The 6000-nt window shown below is 42.3% G+C and overlaps 1 protein-coding gene across 1 annotated transcript in view; it reads left to right on the plus strand.

The window, feature by feature from the left end:
- Nucleotides 1–5655, plus strand: part of SUPT3H (SPT3 homolog, SAGA and STAGA complex component) — a gene marked incomplete at its 5' end in the record, with an annotated part of 301070 nt that extends 295415 nt beyond the window's left edge. Inside the window, one exon of the mRNA XM_080997473.1 lies at nt 4850–5655. The remainder of the gene's footprint in view (nt 1–4849) is intronic.
- Between the last annotated feature and the right edge of the window lie 345 nt (nt 5656–6000).

The following is a 6000-nucleotide window of genomic DNA, read 5'->3' on the forward strand; positions in this document are numbered from 1 at the left end:
TAAAGGAATGAATAGGGGACTACATAATTTACTTGGCATTTGAAACATGAATTTCAGTTCAGTACTACAACATGGATAGCTCTTGATTTTAAACATGTGTAAATGAGACTGGAATTAAAACTCATGATGCAGTCTTAGCAGGGGAATATAATTATGTAGACATTTTTTAAAAAATCATCACAGTTTCTAATCTCTTTGCCAAGTTGCTCTGACCTACAGGCAGGAACAGATCAATTTTATGTGTTGCTATTGCAAAAGCAAGGGACGCGGGTGACGCTGTGGGTAAAACCTCAGTGCCTAGGACTTGCCGACCGCATGGTCAGCGGTTCGAATCCCCGCGGCGGGGTGCGCTCCCGTCGTTCGGTCCCAGCGCCTGCCAACCTAGCAGTTCGAAAGCACCCCTAAGTGCAAGTAGATAAATAGGTACCGCTTATCAGCGGGAAGGTAAATGGCGTTCCGTGTGCTGCTCTGGTGCCGGTTCGCCAGAGCAGCTTCATCACGCTGGCCACGTGACCCGGAAGTGTCTGCGGACAGCGCTGGCTCCCGGCCTATAGAGTGAGATGAGCACACAACCCTAGAGTCTGGCAAGACTGGCCAGTACGGGCAGGGGTACCTTTACCTTTTATTGCAAAAGCAAAGAAAAGCAAAAAAGGAAAAGGAAAGGAAAGAAAAGAAAAGAAAAGAAAAGAAAAGAAAAGACATCTCCTTGTCTTCACAGCCTCTACAATAGTTCATTATACTTCTCCAAATTCTTAGCACCTTATCTTTTCTTTTCTTTAAATTTCTAAAATTAAATCCTAAAAACAAAAATTGCAAGGAAAATGCCAATCATCATAAGAAACAAGGGAGAACTGTTCTGAATGGCGATGCTTTCTTATTGTGCAAGTGTATCTGTGTAATGCATGCGCACAGTGACTTGATGGGAGAGTTTTTTGTGTCCACTGTCCCCATGTGTACACAAAATGTCTGCCATCCACTGGCAATCGGGGTAGAAAAATCTGCATTTAATTGCTGATGTTGGGAAAATAATCAGAAGCATAAACGGACATCCGAAAAGCACATTCCTGACTTGTCTGGCTGTTGAACATTGTTCTATTAAAAAGTTTATCAAAAACATTAAACGATAAGTAAAAACAAATCACTACAGTATCTTTCTTTACTTACAGTAGTTTTAAATTTGAGGGTGTTTCCTACCTTTGCCAAGAAAAAGGTTTGATGAGGACCGTTGGGCCTTTTTGACAAGAGAGCTTTGTTTTTAATTATTTCTACTGCAGAAAATCCTTTTGGTGTTCGGATTCCCCCCCCCCTCGAACTCCATGCAGATAAAATTCACTGCATCTCAGCATTTTCCTCTGCCTCCCCCCTAGCTCCCCCCCCCCCATCTGAAGTGTTATTTATTGTCCCTTTGCTACCTTTTATGCAGTTAAATGACTGGCCACATTTCATTTCAAACAGAACCCAACGGAATTCCATTTTATATTTTTTATTTCAAAAGCATGGAAGATCATCACAGGACTTTCAGCATCAGCAATGGGGAATTGTTTTTGCTCCCTTCCTCTTCCCTTCGCTATTTTGTATGTTGCCCTGTAAACATCCCCTCAGTCCCACCAGGGGGAAAAGGTAGTTAGTTCGTTTGAAATGGGCTTGCTGTTGCCTTTTAAGTACCTTCAGAAGCCAGGAGCTGGAGCCAAAGGAGGTCTAGAGCAGAATGTTTCCTTTCTGTGGGACCAAACACAGCAGAAGTTGCCAGTAGGTGGTCACAGTTCAGAGGCTTCAAAATGCAGATTAAGTCCAGCTGAGTCTTGCCAAACCTTTTTCAACCCTGTCGAAGTCCAAAATAAATTCACACCTCCTCATTTCTGTCCTATTAATCAATCAATTCAAGAAACTACAGTCTGTGGTGGGTATCAGTCAGAGGCTAGTCTGTTCCTTTGGGCTGATGAACAGAATGAATGTTTTCATATATTTTAAAATTAATTTTATTTCCTGCATCTATACTTTTAATTCCACCCACCCACCCAAGAATGCAACTGTGACTACCTGCTGTCAGGGAGGACATAAATTCAAAAAGTTAAAATAACGGCATATTCCACTATTTATTTATTTTTAAATCAAAATAGCAATCTAAAAAAAAGGGGGGAGGGAACTGTGAAGCCTGCCTGGTATAAATGTACAATAAGAAGATTTATTTTTTTCATTTGGTTCTGTGAAGCTTCTAAGATTTCAAAATGGTTTAGGAACATGAATTTAATTGTTTATACCACCTATTTGTGATGGATCAATAAAGTCAAAAGTTGAAATGACCTTAAAGATTATGTCAGTTTGATAGTCCTGATTTTTGTTTTTTGAAATGTTCCTACTCACCTAGTCAGCAAGCTGAGCTTATGAGGTGACTGATCACATTTGGCCCCTTGATGTAGTATATATCCATCATAACTAGTACCCACTGGGAGCATTATCTTCCAGAAATTTGTGCTGTTGGCATCCATCTGTCTTGGGAGACAATGGAGGGGTGCACCTTTGGGGGGGTGAAGTCAAACTGTTGGAAAAGCCTGCTGTGGAGAGACATGTTTTGTTGCAGCTGGGGCAAATGAAGGCGTCTGGTTGTATTGCCGCAGATGCACCATGGTGTTTCTTCTCTCTGTGCTCCTCCCAGTGGTTGTTCCTCCTCTGGTTGCTGCTGTGGATGTAAGACCTGACTGTCTGTGTCCAGGCACTGAACTCCTCAGCAAGGGGTTCCCACACTGCAGGGTTGAGGTTGCCAGCCCTCATGCCACGTTATCTCCTGCTCTTGTGATCATAGTCCCCCCTCCTTTCACTAGGCATGAGGCGAAGGTTTAAATAATAGAATCATAGAGTTGGAAGGGACCACGATGGTCATCTAGTCCAGGGTTTCCCAACCTTGGGTCTCCAGCTGTTTTTGGACTACAATTCCCATCATCCCTGACTAGCTAGGGATGATGCAGCTGTCCAAAAACAGCTGGTGACCCAAGGTTGGGAAACATTGATCTAGTCCAACCCCCTGCAATGCAGGAATCTTTTGCTCAACCTGGGGCTCAATCCCACAACCCTGAGAGTAAGATTCTCATGGTCTACTGAGTGAGCCATTTTGCTGATGGGAGAATTCAGAGGGAATTCAGAGGGAAGAATAAAACAACATTGGCCTGAAAGTAGGGCATTTATATCATCTCCCTGGCCCTTACTGGACTTTCTAGGCATGGAGGAGCCTGGTGAAAATGTCAGTGTGATTCCTTCCCCCAACATCCTCACTAGCTGTTTGATAAGCAGCACAGCTTTTTAAAAAGTGTTTAAAAATATTCCGGGTGGAATGTACGATCTTTATGCCCTGGATTGAAACTAAGAAAATATACAGCCATGGAAGCTGGATGCAATGAATACTGCACTGTCCATAAAGCCAACATCAGCATTCAGATACCAAGGAGATAGGTGTTTTATAAATACCTGAGGGAAAGAGACAGACAAGCTGTTTATACAAGCAACAGCCGTTTGTTCTGACTCAAAGTTTTAAGCTAAATAGCAATTATAGATGAGTCCCTAGAAGCTCCACACACACCCCAGCTGAAATATGCTTGACCGACTAAGTGGTCAAAAGGTTTGGGGAATGTGTGCACTTGACTACTAGTGGGCTCATCCCACCCGACCCTAAAAAGGATTTTCCCCTTGGACATTAGTTTTGTTTAATTTATCTCACTTTTCTGTAGAAAATAAGTAACTTACTGGGCAAAATAAAAATGCAACGAAAGAAAAGCAAAATAATTCGTAACACTTAATAAAACAATCAGCACAGCCCCTCTGCTATATGTGCCCTAAATGGCCTCGGCCCCATATGCCTGAAGGAGCGTCTCCACCTCCACAGAAAAATTGAAAATGCTGTAGAGTATTAATCGGCCCAAGGCCTGGTTGAAGAGGAGTGTTTTCACCTGGCCCCTAAAAATATATAATGAAGGCGCTAGGCAAATCCATGAAGGATCGGCATATCAGTAGGTTCTTGCCATATCTATACCTGGGGCCTCCACTTCCTGAGGCAGCAGCCATCTGATTATGAGATGCCCAGGCAAACTTGTGGTATTGTTGGAAACATAATACTAGACTAGGTGGATCCAACAAAGCAATTTTATGTTTTTACACTTTTGATAGCAACAAAGGGAATAGGAAACTTGTGGTCCTCCAACTGCAGTCAGCCCAAGCCAGGGTGGCCAAAGGTGCAGGCTGCAGAGAGGGGCCGTCCCCCAATATCTAGAGGGCCACAGATCTCCCATCCCGGGCATATGGCACCTTTCCCTTGAAACGTAGCTCATGTTTACACTGACTAAACATAGTGTAGCTCTGAATGGCTACACAAACTGAACTGGATGAACAATTAATCTTTGGAAGAATTCCATTTGATTTTGATATATTTCTGTAACGGAATGTGGCCAAGCAGCCCCAGAGTTTACGCTTCCTTTCCCAGAAAGTCATTATACCTCATTGCTCACCCTCACTCTTCATAATGAAATATGGTGTCTCAGGCAGTTCCCAAAAAATGGTTACACCAAAAACTCTCAAGGTCAAAAGGGACTGGAAAGCTAGAGATTAGAAGCAGCATTGCACACAGCCTCTTGTTCCGGACTTTCCATTATTACCAAGCTCTTCAAAGAAACTGGTCTATTCAGATAAAAGGATTTGCTGTAAATGGTTAATAAATAGCCACCTAGTGCTGTGATGAATTGTTTAATAATGCTTGCATACTGATTGGTTTTACCACAATCATCTTTAATTATCCTTCATTCTAACCACAATGGATTGACCTAATAACTTCATTCAGAGTTGTTGTTATTTTTACCTACAGAGTTCACCTACTGCAAAGAGGAAATGCCCTAGAAGGAAGACAACTAAACACAAGCCTCTAGAGCACACCTCTTAGGCGCCAAAGAGCTTCTATACATCCTCCATGATAAAAGGTAGTCCTGACACCACCAAGACAGTGCACAGAAAGGAGCATATCAGATCTAAAATACAAAAGGAAGTGAACAAGGGCAGAGATGAAGAGAACCTGAACTTGACAACAAAGGGTGGGGAACTGAGTCAGAGTTGGAGCCTGGGCAGCTGCTGGAGTGGTGACCTGCCCAAAGGCTCAAGTAGGAGCACTGAGGATGGACAACCCTGTCAGTTTCAGTTTCTCATTTTTCTAACCTTATGTTCAGTTCTCCGTATTTCCACAGCAGTTTGCAATGTTTTTAATTGTGAAAATTGCCAGCATTTTAGTGCGAATTTCTCCCAAATTTTGTGTGCAGTTTTTGAAAGCCATTTCTGCTGAGGTATTTTTGTATGTTGTTTTTCACAGATATATGCATGTTTATGCACACTTTCTCCTAGTATATGCATTTTTGTGCAGGTTAGTTGCATTGCATTATGACTTCAGAAAAGAGCAAATTTCAGATAAGAATTGTGTTTTGTCTTTATTGTGGTTCAAGAAGTGTGAATTGGGAAATGGCAAAGCAAACAGCAGCAAGCACAGCCCTCAAGGATACTTGTGGCCTGGAGACCACCAGGCAAGTTCTTCAGATGCAGGTAGTGTGGGGAATCCCCTTTCCCTATTTGAGCTGACCCCAATTAATCTTTCTGTAGTTGTATATTATAAAGGTTGAAACAATATGCCTTCCATGGTGTCTGCCTCTTTCTTGTTGCCACAGGAATTTCTTTCTCATATGTTTTTAGTCTGGTTTCTGGAGGCCTGATAGAGGCTAATAATTGCTTGTCCTCATTTAACCTCTGCATAGCTTCTTTTGTGGTAAAACCAAAAATGTCTTGAAATGTTTGTGAAGAACTCAGCAAGAAGCAAAAATTATAACTGTGAATGGCTATTTGCATTACTGCTTGTGAGCTGCTCACTGATGTTGCACAGGAACATCACAGCCCAGTGCCCTTTTAGAACATGCCATTACATCACCATTTTATGTGAGGTTTACCTTGTCCCAAACGAAGAGGGCCAATGTGTTT

The sequence above is a fragment of the Podarcis pityusensis genome (genome assembly GCF_964106645.2).
Source record: "Podarcis pityusensis genome assembly, chromosome: 3".
NCBI lineage: Eukaryota > Metazoa > Chordata > Lepidosauria > Squamata > Lacertidae > Podarcis > Podarcis pityusensis.